We start from the raw sequence: 17,500 nt of genomic DNA, 5'->3' as shown, positions 1-17,500 counted from the left end.
CCAGATTCTTGCGGCTTTCCGTCGTACCTAGATGTAGGGAAAGGCCGCAGATAGCCATGTGTTTTTTGGAGTGGTTATGCAGATTAAAATGGCAAGCGACTGGCTTAGATGCATCCTTGTCATTCTTCTCAACATCGCGAAGGTGTTCGCGGAATCGGTTACTTAGTCTTCTACCTGTCTCACCAATGTATAATTTATTGCATAACATACAGGTTATGCAATAAATGACATTTGCGGAGTTACATGTGTAACGATCAGCGATCTTAACAGATCGCTTAGGTCCCGATATCTTGCTAGTGTTAACAATGAAAAGACAAGTTTTGCATCGTGAGCGTGCGCATTTGAAAGTGCCAGGTTGCTCGTTAGTTTTCAGCGCTCTTCGAACTAAAAAGTTGCCTACGTTTTTGTTGCGTTTGAATGAAGTAAGTGGAAGTTGCGAAAAGATTCTACCAGTCTCAGGATCATTTTGGAGTAATTTAAAATTACTAAGAATGATGCTTTTGACTGCGTGATTATGAGGATGGAAAGTGAGGGTGAATGGAATTCTGTCATTCTTATCTTTTTGTGACGTTTGTAGTGATGACTGTCGATCAAATTGTTGGGCGCGATATGGCCCACTTTGACCACAGAGACAGGATAGCCACGTTTTTCGAAGAACTGGCACATTTGCTCTGATTTGCTGGAAGATGAAGAGCCATAACCTTGCACTGAAAATCCATGACAGAAAACCCACCCAAACAAGAAGGCTGAACCAAAACACAATAAGCGACCAAATCCCGCTTACCGCTCCAGAAAAATTTAAAAATTAACGTATTTAATTCAACACTGACCCACCAGGGAACATGGATGAGAGAGGCCATGTACCACACACGGGAAAGGGCCAAGGCATTCATGACAAGAGCCTTGCCCTTATACGACAAGGAGCGTTGCTGCCAGGAGTTCAAAGCGTTTTCCACCACGGTGATACGCGGCCTCCAATTGTCCTCATCAAGATTGCCCCGACCCAGAAAAACCCCCAACACCTTCACCGATGACCAAGTAATGTTCACCAGTGAGTCAGTGCGAGCGTTCCAACAACCCAACAACAAGCCCTCACATTTTCCAAAATTTAATTTAGCCCCAGACCCCCTCTCGTACAAAGAATAAACATCAAAGACAGCCAAAGTACCAGGAACAGAAGAAACAACCAGCGTAGTGTCATCAGCATAGGCAGAAACAGCAGGCAAACAAGACGAAGAATCAAGAAGAGACAAACCAGAAATTAAACCTCTAGAACGAATATTACAGGCAAAAACCTCGGCAACTAAAACATAAAGGAGGGGGGACAGGGGACATCCCTGCCTCACCCCACGAGATAACTTAAAAGAATTTGAAATATAACCATTAACATTAATACTAGTACTCACATTATTGTAAAATAAATTAACCCACCCAACAAAAGACTGCCCAAAACCCATAGCATATAAGGTAGAACGAAGGAACGTCCAATCAACCCTCTCGAATGGCTTTTCTTGATCAAGCGAAAGAAGAGCAGCAGGAGCACCAGAAGAAGAACAGAAATCAACAACATCACGAAGAAAAGCAACATTTTCACCAACAAAACGGCCAGGAACACCACAAGACTGATCTTTATCGACAACCAAATGAATAACCTTAAGAAGACGAGCAGCAATAGAACGAGAAGCGATTTTGTAATCGACATTCAACAGGGAGATTGGATGCCAGTTTTTGGGATCAAGACGATCTCTTCTTAAACGATAAAGTAATGATACCTCGGCACTGAGAGTGAGACAGAGCCTAAACCAAAAGTAGAATTCAAAACACAAACTAAATCAAAACCCAAAACATGCCAAAATTTTAAATAGAATTCCATGGGAAGGCCATCACAACCAGGAGCTTTACCAAGGGCCATGCCCTGAAGAGCCACAAAATACTCCTCCTGGCTGAGAAGACCTTCGCACACCTCACTATCATCATAAGGAAGAACTGAAGAAATGTTGGAAAGAAGCACAGCACAAGCATTAGAGTCACAAGGAGCAGCAGAGAAAAGATCCAAATAGAAAGAACGAAAAACAGCACACAACCCATCCTTATCAGTAACCAAAGTACCATCACCAGCTCTCAGCGCCAAGATATTAGGGTCAGTACCATTTTTCTTTTCGAGCCGGAAGAAATAGGCAGAGGAGGACTCACCCTTCTCCACCCACCTCGACCAGGCACAAACCTGAGCACCACGAGCAACCTCAACATCCATAGCACGAAGACCAGACAGAGTAGAAAGGTACACAGGAAGGAAAGAAAGACGACCAGAATCAACACGAATTTTTAGATGGGGAGCCAATTTATGCAAAATATCACGTTCAACTACTTAACTTTAACGCAATAATTAATACTAATACGTTTAGTATGGGCTTTACCGCTGTCCCACCACCCAGTGAGGGAAGGAAAAGACTGACGAGACAGTTGATAGGACCAAAAAGTTGAGATGAGGTTGATATACTCGGCCTCATCCAAAACAGAAAGATTGAGCTTCCACAACCCCGGACCCGGAGGAACGGAGCTGGGCAGAGCCCATTAGAAAGAGAGAGCACAGTGATCAAAGAAAGGACACGACAGAATGTCTACAGAAGACACATAAGGCACCCAAGCATACGGACAATGGATAAGGTCAATGCGCGATGTAAGGGCCTCATGAGGCCGGAACCAGGTAAAAGCAGAATAATTTGGGTGCCTTTCACGCCAAATATCCACCACACAACAATCCGAAAACAACGCCGACAACAAAGCAGAACTTTCCCAAGAGACATCAAAAGGACAAGACCCACGGCGATCCCGAACATGGTCCAGGACCGTGTTGAAATCGCCGCACAAAAGAGTAGGAACAGCAGGATCAATAGAGTCAACACAACGAACCAAAAAAGCGTCACGATCAGGATTACGATTAGGAGCATAGATAGAAGCTACACGGAAAACAGAACCACGAAGACCAAACTCAACAAAAACAAAACGACCATCGAACTCGCAAACAACAGACCAACACTCCAAAACCGAACGATACAAAACAACCACACCACGAGAATGATTTGTACCAAAAGAACCAGCACACAAATAACCAAACCGAGAAAACCAAGAAAGAAGATCATCATTAGAGATGGCGTGGGTCTCCTGTAGACAAACTACAGAAGGAGAGAGATGGGACAACCACTGGAGAAAACCAAAACGCTTGTCACCATCTCTCAATTCTTTAACGTTAACAGAAATAACTGTGAGAGCCATAATGTAACAAAAAAGTAGGAAAAAACCCATGACAAAAAACTGAAAGGTGGCGAGACAACGGTAAATTTTAACGGTGCCTAGCAGGGCTAGGCGAAGCAGCACGTCAACGTGAAGACCTATGGGAGTCCGGACTGAGAGGGGGCCTCTTGTCCCCAGAACGAGAGCGGGAACGAGAGGATGCAGGAAGAACCATCTCTGGACCAGAACGAGAGCTGACCTGGGGAGGAAGAGGCACTGTAAACGAACGTGGGGGCTGAGTACCTTTAGCAAGATCGTCCGTAGAAGACGGAAGAGCAGCCTTCAAACGTTGAACCATGCGTGCGTGCCTTTTCCTCCGGTGACACAAGAGGGGACTGGGAGTCCATGGAGCCAGCAGCATGCCCAGCCTTGACAGGGATTCTAGATCTCAGGACCTTTGAATCTTTCTCCCTACCCAATGAGGCTGAACTATCCTCGGCCGCACCAACAGAACCACCCGACGAGGGCGGCAAAGACAAAACAGACCCCGAAAGGGGACAGAATGAAGGGGAGGAAACCAAAACCTCCTCCTGAGGCCTCTAAAACACTGTCATCAGAAATCTGCGGGCTAGGAGAGGGATCCAGAACCCTCTCCTCAGACCCACTACACTGACCAACCAGCAACGGCTGGCTGACTAACTCATCGAGCTGGTTATACCGTTCATCAACGACCATTGCAGTACCCCTAACTCGGAAGGAGCCACAACCCCAGCAACAGACTCTATGGCGGAAACAGAAGCCACTGGAGGAGGACCAACATCAGATCCAGCCGGGTCCCCAGCAGGGACGGCCACTGGGGGAACCACAGGCTCAACAGTCACAGGCACAACCGGGGCGTTTCCTGCGCCAACAACATTGTCATCACTATCATTATCGCCGTCATCATCACTATCATTGAGTAGCCGGGTTACCCAGCACATACCACACGGGCTTAAGGCAATGACGGACAAAATGCCCCGCCTCGTGACACTGCTTACATTTCCCCTTTAGAGGGCAGTGAGCTGCCTTATGATTATCGTTACATATGTCACAGACAAGGGGCTGCCCCTTGTACCACACGCGGCAATTCACTCCATCAATAATTATGTTACGGGGTATGTCATGTTTGCGCACCATGCGCACCAGTCAAGTGCCTGTATGCACACCAGGGACGTTTGACCACTGTTGGTGCCTGATTTCTTTAATGTCCCCAAAAAATTTTAAAGCCTTCTCAACCCGATCATTATTCCCTTCAAAAGGAAACAGATACACCATGACAAACGTAATTGGGGTTGAAACAACAACGTTACAACGAACGTCTCCAAATGAAATGAAACCGGTTTCCTCCTAGGTCTTCTTTTCAGCAGGATCGATAAATGAAATCCGGATAACTCCCCCTGGACAGACCTGGATAGAATCCACCAGGCCAGCAAGGGAATCAGCGATGATGCCGGCAACCCCAGCATGGGAAGTCCCAGCAGGGAACCAGACTTTATGATTAAAGTTGCATATTGCGCGGAACCATTATGACAAAATAATTTGAAATTCTTGACCAATTACTAGTACAATATTATTGACAGTGAACTAAGAGTAAACCTTAAGCAGCTGCTAAACGACTAATAATAAATAAAGATGTTTAACTTTATGTATCACACTAAATATCAAAAGTATCTCTCCCAAAAATTGAATAATGCATATAAGCTACTAATATGGATAGTAAAGTCACAATTAATATGTATGTACAGTCACTTGCAGAAGTAACTATTTATGTCTAAGATGCACACCAATTGAATAATTATTTTCAACGTTATATATAACACCAATCCACAAAATATAATCTCACTAAAAAGTAAGATATAAAATGAGACAAATAATCTATTAAGAATGTCACACAACAAGCAAGTAAGAAACCCTCGGACGAAAAGCACCAAGGGAAACTAAGCAAGTAGCAAATAATGAAAGTTCATTTACAAGGGTCCAAGGGCCCAGGTAAAAAGAACAGATACCCCAAAATTACCCCAAAGTTACATCGAAAATATGAAAAAAGGACAAAATCGAAAAAATACAAGGTTCAGAAACACAAGTTCAGTTAAAGTCCTTCCTGAAATCTTGATTAAAACGAGCACCAAAACAATGTCTGAAAAATAGTTCAAATCGTTTTCTTTAAACCCTTTGATTCATTTTCCTTTGCTTCCTTTTCTCTCAAAACCCTTTTCTCAAACCTTCTCTGGTAGAACCGCATGATCGAAACAGCACAATCAAAGCTCAAAGGATCGCCAATGACATATTCCTCTATAATGCATTTTGCTAAACGATTATTAGCATCCTCAGACATCTTTATAACTTCATCACGGGACATGGAAGACAAGACAATATTAACACGAGTATCAACATAATGGTAAATAAAGCTTATCAGAAAAACGGAGAGGTTGCACGGGAGCAGGAGATACAAGAGGCTGAGACACAGAAACAGGAGGCTTGGACACTGGAACGGAGACGGAAGCACTGGAACGCAGCGCACGAACTGAAGAAACAGTGTGAACAACAGAAGATTTAGACGCAGCGACAGAAACGGAACGAGAAACAGGAACAGAAGACACGGATGTGGAAGCAGAGCCAGAAACTTGTACAGGAGCAGTAGACACAGAAGCAGAGGCAGGCACCTTCGAACGAGGGTGAGGAGGGGTAGCTGCCTGAGCAGCAACCTCCTCATCCCCGGAAGCCATTTCCACCTCCCCGTCAGAGGGCACCGAACCAACCTCATCAGGAGGAGGGACGTAGTCAGCATCATCATCATCATCTTCAGCAGAAGGCACAGTCGAGGACAGAAGCTCTTTACCGGGACAGAGGTCACCCACCCCAAGCCTGCCGACCCTCCCTAGCCATGTGGCCGGGCTGACGACAGCGCCGGCACAAGCCAGAGAGCAGGCAGGAAGGGGCACGATGACCAAACTCACAGCAAACGGCACATTGAGGACGTTGACGAGAATACCACGCACGACAATCAAAACCAGAAATGGACACGAAATATGGAACATCTTTAACGAGGGCAACTTTGACAACACGATTACCATTGTAGACAGACGCAAAGTTAGCAAAAGTACCACGACAAACAGACAAAACATCACCAAACGAGCTGAAGAACGAAAAGACATCATCATCTGGAACCTCAGAGGGCAGATCACGCACAAAAACGGTGCACACACGACTATCGGCACGAAAAACACGTAATTGGACGTCACCGTACGACAAGCCTCGAGCAACAAGATTATCACACGATGCTGAGTCCCTGAACGTCAAACGAACGCGACCGCGCTGTAAAAACTGGACTGTCTGTGGTGAGCTTTTCAACATCAAGGACTTCCAACAAATGTGGTAGCACAACAGAGTAGCCAGTGTTTTTGTACACCTTCTGGGGAAACTGTAGCACGACACTGTTTGGACATTCCAGAGGCAGCATAATGAACACAATTTAGGATAGGGCCTATGCCGTTCCCTCCCGGCAGGTACTTAGGACAAGGCCCAAAAAATAAAACAAAAAGCCAATTAGCAAAAGACGCCAGCCAAACGGATCTTAGCCAAAAGACCGAGAAGCAATGCCCGTAGATGCTCACAGCCGACAAGGTGCTCCCAGTCTCATGGCCACGAGATATGGTTCTTTCGATGTAGTCAACACAATCGCGTAACAAATTTAAGTTCGAGGAGATAGTTCTACTCGGGACCGAGCCCGTCTGGTCGGGACTTATGATAGAGTCCAGAACACCAGCGAGACGCAAAGAAAGAGCCTTATAGTCGACATTTAAAAGCGATATTGGACGCCAGTTTTTCAACAACCTTGTATTGTCCTTCTTATGAACAAGATGCGTGACGCTGGCTTTCATTGACTCACGCAGGTTGCCGACTGCTAAGCATTCATTAAAAGCGGATACTAACAGGGGCCCCAAACTAGACCAAAAGGTTGCATAAAACTCTACTGAGAGTCCATCTGGGCCTGGTGTCTTATTTGGACTAGATAATCTAAAGGCCTCAGTGGCTTCAGCCAAGGACAGAGGGCCCTCACAACTCTCGTGCTTGGCATCTGGCAACCGGGCCGTGACAAAAGAAAGAAGCTCATTCTGCGCGGAAAGATCAATTTCCTCTTCTGCAAATAGATCAGTATAGTACTCCTCATGGATCCTGATCACATCCGGCAAAGAGAAAACCTCCACCCCAGCCGAGTCAAAAACAGACGGGACGAGGGTTTTCTCATGCCGCTGACCCTCTAAAGTAAAGAAATAACGGGAGGGAGCCTCACCCTCTTCCATCCACCTCGCGCGGCTTCTAATCTTAGACCCTTCTAATTCCTTATCAATAATGGCTCTCAGAGAAGCTTCTACAAGTGCGACCTCCTGAGTATCAGAGATGTTCCCTAAAGCAAAACGACGCTTCAAAACGATGAGGCGATTAGTTAAGAGGACCTTCTCCCGAGAGCGGTCTCGGGAGAAGGAAACAGAGACAGACCGAATGTCATTCTCAAGAGCATCCAAAAACTCTCTGCTAAAGGGAAAGGCATGTCGGAAAGAGACAAAAAGGTCCATCAACTCAGAAATCAAAGCGCGGAAATCTTCATCCTCGAGCACAGAGTTATTTATCTTCCAAACTCCTGACCCCGGAATAGGCACAGGGGGAAATTAAGCAATTAACCAGCTGGGCACAGAGGCGGCGGGGAACAAGAAAGGAATCAAGCCTACTCGCAATGGTCAAATCATGATTAAACCAGAAAAAGTGTTTCTCATGCGGGTGCTTGAAGCGCCAAGCACCGCGGAGAGAACAGGCAGACTTCAAATCAGAAAATGCTTTATCGATCGAGCCATTCCCCCCCCCCCCCCCCCCATCTTATCCAAAACCGAATCATAACAATTGAAATCACCGCCAAGGATGAGCCGGGAGTTTGGATAAAAATATGAATGGAGAGACTGAAAGAAAGTCTTTCTCTCAGTCGGACACGTGGGAGCATATACGTTAACCAAATTCTAATTAAAGCCTTCGAGGGCGATCAACAGACTAAGGATGCACCCACCAGTATCCTTTTGCCACACAGAAATACTATTGCGAAAACGATCAGAACATAAAACAGCAACATATTTTCAGAGGCAGCCTCCCCCAAGGGGACAGGGCATGCCTGCTTACTTGTCAGTCTCGATGGACTTCTATTATGCCTGGGCCGCTTTCTGCGAGGATGACGACCAACCTCAGCAGGAGCGGTGAGCTCACAGGAATTAACGTCTGACATAGAGTCCATAGTATCAGGTACCACTTTCTCCACATCCGACGCATCAGCATCCTCAGCATCCAAGTCGCTATCATCCGTAAGTTGGCTAACTTCAACATTCAAGACCGGAGCACCTGGGGCCGTGACTGGATCCTCGAAGAGAAAACCCTGGGAGGTAAGGGCAGCAGCATCAGGCGGGTCAAGTCTCACACGATCAGCATAGGTGGTAGGAAAACACCGGCTCTCGTCCGATCACCGCAGTTAAGCCCTGTCGGGCGGGGTTAGTACTTGGATGGGAGACCGCCTGAGAATACCCAGTGTTGTAGGCTTCCCTTTTTCCTTCTGTACACTTGATTATCTCAAATAATCTCAGTTTCCTCCATGAAAAAACATTCCAAACCAGGTTTTTTGAACACAACATGGCAACGATATGTCAAAAATGAGACATACAACAAAAACAAAATAGTTCACACGAGAAAGTGGAACTTGTATTCCCAAGGGAGTGCGTGCGTGCAAGATCTTATCAATCCAACGTTTATGACATTAAACGTATCTTTTCGTGTGAGCAAAGAACAGGATACGACAAGTAAAAAATGCATGCACTGTTATGCATTAGATGGAAGTTAATCTAGCCCGGATGATATGTATACAACGAAGGCTATAACACTGTAACATTCATCTTGCGAAAACGTGACTTATGTGACGTAGCGCACTTCAAAGTCTTACTGTTCCCTGCTCAACACGGACAGTACATATTCAAAGGGTGGATAAGACACTATCCTGAGCATAAAAGATTTACTTTTTATGATAACAATTCAATTAACTGATAACATAGGGAAACCCCAAAGTGTTGGCCACAGAAATGTAACGCCAACTGGTCTGGCGGGTCCTCAGTTACTCAATGCAAAACGGGCTCTCCAGAACGCAACATAACACAACGCAAAAGAAATCTATCACGCATATAGATGGGCGATGGAGCAGTACAAACACACATCCACTTACGTTTTCCAAACGATGCACGAGGATAAGAGCTCGACCCGCTGGCATTTTCTTGTCTCACTCGTCTATCGATGGAAGTGCCGCTAATCGATGTGGCTGAAATAAACACGTCGTCTCGCTCTCTCTACGGCCAAGAATGAAAGGAATAAAATCACAGTTTTACAGTGCACCAAATACGGAACATTCACCTACAATTTCAGCAGTGGACTTCACAAATACAACTCACCTTGCTTAGTCCTTACACCACCACTGCATCTCCTCCCCTGAAACGATACCAACAAACCTTCCCATGGGCCAACTTTGCCACCGGGGGTTGGTGTGAGGACTAGCGCGAACGCAGGTCCCCACTACCAGAAATTATACGCTCGAGTTACCCACATCTGGGGTAATCGCAAGGGTCAACCCAATTGAAGTGCAATGAAAGAGCCTCACCTTTAGAGGACTGGCTGCCTCCTTGATCACAGTGCCTCCCGCGTCAGGTAAGTTTTTCGTTGTAACTAGGTGGTCGAGTGGGCAAGAAATGGAATGCCCACAAGCCATTAAACACGGGGACAAAACTACAAGAGAAGAATACGGGAACAAACCACCTACAATGCCTAGAAGTACCGGAGGGACCCATCCGCTAACTTAAACAAGGGGAATCGAACCCCAACTCCGGCAGAAACACACATTAGAAACTAAAGGGAGGCACGAACAGGGACAGGCGAAAAACTCCAATCGGCACGAGACAGAAGACTGGACAGGCGGACCAAAACGGGACAGCGACGACGGCAAAGACAGGCAGAAACACAGCCGGGACAGGCAGGCGAAGACGAGGCACAGACACAGGTGGAGACGCAGTAGGCACAGGCTTGGACTCAGGAGGAACCGGCAGAGACTGGCAGGGACGATCACGCACAACACTGGCACAAACAGGTATAGATGAAAGGGGACGGCAGAAACGGGTTGACTCAGCAGGAGCAGGTGAAGACGCAACAGGTACAGGCAGGGACGAAACAGCACTGGTTGATTTGACAGGAGGAGACGAACAGGGACGATCAGGAACTGTTACAGGCACAGCACTGGTTCACTCAGACTTGACAGGAGGAGACGAACAACGAATCATCTTGAACTGACAGAGACAATGACAGACAAAACTAGCACGGGTAGACTCAGCTACAGTCTTGATGGGCGGAGACCAAGGCACTCCCAAATCATCTGATTTCCAATATGACATCTACCACAACTGGCACAAATCCTAAAACTGATATCTCCACTAAATACCACAACTGGCATAAATCTCTAAGACTAATACAGGGACTTAACAGGGACTCTTACCAAGGAGGCTTCCGGTAGGCACAAGTCCTAATGCGTATAGCCTGCATGAGGTAAGCTTTTTTTTATGTTAAAGGCGAATGGCTGGCCCCCCAGTAGGGTGAGTGCAATGGCTGCTAGACATAACGACGAATCCGTCAAACACACCGGTTCACCTCAAACGGGGGTGAACCCTACCAACAATTAACAAAAGACAAACAGACAAACGAAGAGTTGCACCTACGAGATGCCTCGCCTGACTTACACTCCTAAATGACAATTGGACAAAAAAGACTCGAAAACAACTGGACAAACCAAAGCAAGCACAACCCAGCACAAGGGCGAAGAGTGACCAATAAAAGACCACCCGTCAACAGACTCACCCAACGCCAAGAGGTTGGTTCATCCCAGAAAAACGGCCAGGGCACGGAAACACAACACAAAACCAGAACTTAAATATGAGCAACCAAAGCATCATTTTGCAACGAACCCACCACACCACGAGCACCCCACTGACGGACAAAATAAGGATGATGGCGGTCAGACCGGAAACGACGGAAAAACAAAGGGAGATTAAACCAAACCTGACACTTCACACACTCCATAACATCAGCAGCCGAGGGACGAACACCCCTAAAACGAAAATCCGAACCCGAGGAACCACAGACAACTCATCAGCCGAGAAACCGAAAAGCGCACGACGAACCAAGATAGAAGGACAAAGAGGAGAAGCCAAGAACATAAGTCATTGAAGCCACGACAAAACACTGACAGCCAGAGGACAATGAGAGAACAAATGTTGAAGAGACTCGACAGGAGCAGAACAAAAACAAGCCGTAGAAAGAGCATACCCAAATCCAGGAAGCCTCTTGGCCGTGTAAAGGACCCCCTGAGAAACTTTCCAACATAAATCAATAATGGGACGATCCAAATCAAAAAAGAAAGGCTGACGCCAAGTACTAGACCAATAGAGAGAACCAAAAAAAGGAAAGAATTTCTCCTCACAATGAGGAGAAACAGCATTTTCAGACAAAAGAAACAAATAAGCAGACTTCGAAGACATAGTAGAAACAGGACAAAAACCTATACCCGAACCAATACCCAAAGAAGACGCAGTAAGGGATCCTTTACATGCCCGCCAAGCAGTCAACAGAGAACGATAGAATGGAGGCAGAGAATCCGGCGAAAAACAAAGGGGACGAGCGGCAAGCCGAGAAGAAAACCAAAAAACCATGAAAGAGACCTAAGAAGACGGAGAAGAAACAAAACGACGAACCCACTGAACATGAAGAGCCATAACCTTGCACTGAAAATCCACGACAGAAAACCCACCCAAACAGAAGGCTGAACCACAACACGACGAGCGACTAAATCCCGCTTACCGCTCCAGAAAAATTTAAAAAGTTAACGTATTTAATTCAACACTGACTCACAAGGGAACATGGATGAGAGAGGCCACGTACCACTCACGGGAAAGGGCCAAGGCATTGATGACAAGAGCCTTGCCCTTATACGAGAAAGAGCGTTGTCGCCAGGAGTTGAAAGCGTTCTCCACCACAGTGATACGCGGCCTCCAATTGTCCTCCTCAAGGTTGCCCGGACCCAGAAAAACCCCCAACACCTTCACCTTCACCGATGACCAAGTAATGTTCACCGGTGAGTCAGTGCGACTGTTCCAACAACCCAACCACAAGCCCTCACATTTTCCAAAATTTAATTTAATCCCATACCCCCTCTCTTTCAAAGAATAAACATCAAAGACAACCAAAATACCAGGAACAGAAGAAACAACCAGTGTAGTGTCATCAGCATAGGCAGAAACAACAGGCAAAGAAGACGAAGAACCAGGAAGAGACAAACCACAAATTAAACCACTAGAACGAATATTACAAGCAATAACCTCGGGAACTAAAACATAAAGGAGGGGGGACAGGGGACACCCCTGCCTCACCCCACGAGATAACTTAAAAGAATTTGAAATTTAACCATTAACATAAAAACAACTACTCACATTATTGTAAAATAAATTAACCCACCCAACAAAAGACTGCCCAAAACCCATAGGATATAAGGTAGAACGAAGGAACGTCCAATCAACCCTGTCGAATGCCTTTTCCTGATAAAGAAGAGCAGCAGGAGCACCAGTAGCATAGCAAAAATCAAAAACATCACGAAAAAAAGCAACATTTTCACCAATGAAACGGCCAGGAACACCACAAGACTGATCCTTATCGACAACCAAATGAATAACCTTAAGAAGATGAGCAGCAATAGAACGAGAAGCGATTTTGTGATCGACATTCAACAGGGAGATTGGACGCCAGTGTTTGGGATCAAGACGATCCCCTTTCGTAAACGATAAAGTAATGATACCTCGGCACTGAGAGCGAGACAAAGAGCCTAGACCAAAAGCAGAATTCAAAACACAAACTAAATCAAAACCCAAAATAAGCCAAAATTTTAAATAGAATTCCATGGGAAGGCCATCACAACCAGGAGCTTTACTACAGGCCATGCCCCAAAGAGCCACAAAACACTCCTGGCTGAGAAGACCTTCACACACCTCACTATCATCATAAGGAAGAACCGAAGAAATGTTGGAAAGAAGCTCAGCACGAGCATTAGAGTCACAAGGAGCAGCAGAGAAAAGATCCAAATAGAAAGAAGGAAAAACATCACACAACCCATCCTTATCAGTAACCAAAGTGCCATCACCAGCTCTCAGCGCCGAGATGTTACGGTCAGTGCCGTTTTTCTTTTCGAGCCAGACGAAATAGGAAAAGGAGGACTCACCCTCCTCCACCCACCTCGATCGGGCACGAACTTGAGCACCACGAGCACGTCCATAGCACGAAGACGAGACAGAGTAGAAAGGTACACAGGAAGGAAAGAAAGACGACCAGAATCAACATGAATTTTAAGATGGGGACCCAGTTTAGACAAAATATCATGTTCAACTACTTTACTTTTACCACGATTAACACAATAATTAATACTAATACGTTTAATATGGGCTTTACCGCTGTCCCACCACCCAGTGAGGGAAGGAAAAGAAGACTGACGAGACTGCCAATAGGACCAAAAAGTTGAGATGAGGTCGATATACTCGGCCTCATCCAAAACAGAAAGATTGAGCTTCCACAACCCTGGACCCGGAGGAACGGAGCTGGGGAGGGCCGATCAGAAAGAGAGAGCACAGTAATCGGAGAAAGGACACGGCAGAATGTCTACAGAAGACACATAAGGCACCCAAGCATACGGACAACCGATGAGGTCAATGCGTGATGCAAGGGCCCCATCGCGCTGGAACCAAATAAAAGCAAAATCATTTGGGTGCCTTTCACGCCAAATATTCACCACACAACAATTGAAAAACAACGCCGACAACAAAGCAGAACTTTTCCGAGAGACATCAAAAGGACAAGACCCACTGTGATCCCGAACACGGTCCAGGACTGTGTTGAAATTCCCGCACAAAAGAGTAGGAACAGCAGGATCAATAGAGTCAACACAACGAACCAAAAAAGCGTCACGATCAGGATTACGATTAGGAGCATAGATAGAAGCTACACTGAAAACAGAACCACAAAGACCAAACTCAACAAAAACAAAACGACCATCGAACTCGCAAACAACAGACCGACACTCGAAAACCGAACGATACAAAACAACCACACCACGAGAATGATTTGTACCAAAAGAACCAGCACACAAATAACCAAACCGAGAAAACCAAGAAAGAAGATCATCATTAGAGATGGCGTGGGTCTCCTGTAGACAAACTACTGAAGGAGAGAGGTGGGACAACCACTGGAGAAAACCAAGACGCTTGTCACCATCTCTCAATCCATTAACGTTAACAGAAATAACAGTAAGAGCCATAATAAAGTATAAAAGTATTGACAAACCCATGACAAGAAAAGAAAACAGAGAACAAAAAGCTATACAAGGTGGCAAGACAATGGCAAATTTTAACGGTGCCTAGCACGGCTAGGCGAAGCAGTACGTCGACGAGAAGACCTATGGGAGTCCAGACTGAGAGGAAGCCTCTCATCCCCGGAACGAGACCAGGAATGAGAGGATGCACGAAGAGCCATCCCCGGACCGGAACGAGAGCTGACCCGGGGAGGAAGAGGCACTGCAAACAAACGTGGGGGCTGGGTATCTTGAACAAGGTCGTCCGTAGTAGACTGAAGAGCAGAGCCGCCTTCAACCGCTGAACCATGGGCACCTTCTCTTCTGGCGACACAAGAGGGGGCTGCAAGTCCTCGGAGCCACCAGCATGCCCATCCTTGACTGGGATTCGAGATCTCAAAACCCTAGAATCTTTATCCACTACTAGCGCGGCCGAACTATTTCCGGCCACACCCACAACACCAGCAGAGACACCCGACAAGGGCGAAGAAAAGAAAACCTTACCACACTCCAAAAAAATGAATGAAAAATCACACTCCAAAATGAAACAAAAGGAAGCCCAGGCCACACTCCAGAAAATGAATGTCTCCCAGCAAAAATTGAAGACTACCAAACAGGGTTTGACTTATAAGGCCAAACCAGCGTTCAGGTGAGTTTTTTTATATTTAAGGCGAATGACAGCCCCCCAGTGGGGTGAGTGCAATGGCTGTCAGACATGTAAACGAGAAACAAACTGGAAAGACCCATCTGGTACCACAAACAAGGGGAATCGAACCCCAATCCCGGCAGGAACACACACAAAATCAACAAAGGAGGCCAAAAGGCAAAAACATCAAACATAAACAACAGACAAAAAACCCTAAAAAGGGCGAAACAGGCACACAACCGCCACAGGGCAGAGGACTGGGCAGATAACGAAACAGGGTGAGCAACGGTCAAACACAGGCAAAGACAGCAGGAACAGACAAAAACAAAAAGGGAGCATGACGAGTACAGGCAAGGACGAGACTAGCACAGGCAAAGACATGACAGGCACAGGTAAAGACGGAGCAGCATGGGCACGAGGAGACGGACGAGGACGCTGCAGGTACGAGGACGACACTACAGCAGGCACAGGCAAAACCGGAACAGACGGGAATGGAGACGCAACAGGCACAGATGCAGGCGAAACTCTAACTGGCACGGAAGTAGACGGAGATAAACAACAGGTTGACTCAGCAAAAGACTCGACAGGCGGAACGGGCGAGGACGAGACTGGTACAGGAATGGACGAAGATATACAGCATGAACAGGTTGACTGAGCTACAGGACAAGGACGCGAAGGCGGAACTGGTACAGGAATGGACGAGGCAGGTACAGAAGCAGACGAAGATGTACAGCATGAACGGGTTGACTTAGCTACAGACTTGACGAGAACAGGCACAGGAGGCATGGCTGGCACAAACGAGGATATGCCAGACAAACCAGGCGTTCGTTCAACAAAACAAGGATGTAAGGACGAAATTGATACAGGAAAGGACTCAGCTCCAGACTTGACAGGACGAGGAATTCTACTCAACTTCTTCTGACGAGTCATCATAATGAACAAGCACAGATCTCTGGGACTTATCTAGGACTTAAAGCAGGCACATAAAAAAAAGCCCAACTTACCCCGCAGGCTTACCTGAGGCACAAAGTCCTAGTGCGCTTAGCCCGCGTTCAGGTGAGTATGCCTTCTCCGCCTCTCTGGGACCGCAAAACGCAACTTGTCTGCGCATACCGTGTGGTAGTGGAGGTCACGTGCTCCTCGTCCTGTCGTGTCATGCTGTCCACTCGGTGCTATGCTACCTAGAAAAGAGAAGATAATGTGAAGGTTGGTTGGTCACTTGTTCTGCTTTCATTTGATTATTTCTTCCCCAGAGGGTAGTGGGCCACACTCGGAGGTAGTGCTATACCGAGGCAACCCGTGGCCGGGACAAGGCAAGCCTCTTTTTTACAGCCCAGTTCCAAAAATCAGTTTAATATATGAGCTGCTCGATGAGCAGTGTATCAGATATTAAGCTGATAAGAAGATACTTTTTTTTTCCTGTTTATTTACATATATACAATGGGCCAGGCGGAGGAATCTCCGCTCTCGCCCTTAATTGACAATAGTAAAGTTGAAATATAAAGTTTAAATGGAAACGAGGCTAAAGTACAATATAAATGTTGACGTATCCTATTACTAATAAAAGCAAAGGCATTCTGGAGACACCTCGTTTGATTTACACTCCAGAATGCCAAAAATGCTGAGAAATATTATTGAAAGCGACTTCACAAATTAGCAAAAACTATATACAATTGTTTGTGTTTGCGAATGTTCTATTATTTGCTAATTAAATTACTAATTTTATTTTGATTGTAATATTGACCGCACGAATGATGAGTGTATGGTGTAGGTTTTGCTGCTCCTGGTTAATATGGAATTTGTTGCTGTCTCAAAGCCTGGTTTTAGCTTTCAAACCGGTAGGAAGGATTCTAAGTCGACCATGCAACGACTGGCCAAGTGGAAGCTTGAATGAGTCGATATTCTCGGCGATAGGAGAAGATTTTTGTCATGGATTACGGATGAGTTTTTGGAACTTTGGTTTTCATGCTACGGTACACAAGATCAATCAGGCTCATTTGGCATTGTTTGACTGTTTATTGATACCCAATAGACCTTCATTCCGGCATAGATGTGATATCCAAAGACAATGCCGACCGAGTATTTACTATGCAAACTCGGTCTCGACATTTCAACCATTGTTA

General features: G+C 46.0%; 1 non-coding gene and 1 pseudogene across 1 annotated transcript; both read right to left on the bottom strand.

Annotated features, from left to right (window-relative positions):
• Positions 1–9,842: 9,842 nt before the first annotated feature.
• On the bottom strand, positions 9,843–10,010 carry LOC138058475 (U1 spliceosomal RNA). The gene has a single exon (XR_011133997.1). It is a non-coding gene; the product is annotated as a U1 spliceosomal RNA (small nuclear RNA).
• Positions 10,011–16,631: 6,621 nt separating this feature from the next.
• LOC138058561 (U2 spliceosomal RNA) lies at positions 16,632–16,836 on the bottom strand (annotated as a pseudogene).
• Between the last annotated feature and the right edge of the window lie 664 nt (positions 16,837–17,500).

Source organism: Montipora capricornis, chromosome 7 (assembly GCF_036669925.1).
Source record: "Montipora capricornis isolate CH-2021 chromosome 7, ASM3666992v2, whole genome shotgun sequence".
NCBI classification, from domain to species: Eukaryota; Metazoa; Cnidaria; class Anthozoa; order Scleractinia; family Acroporidae; genus Montipora; species Montipora capricornis.
This window is presented reverse-complemented; position numbering and strand designations above follow the sequence as displayed.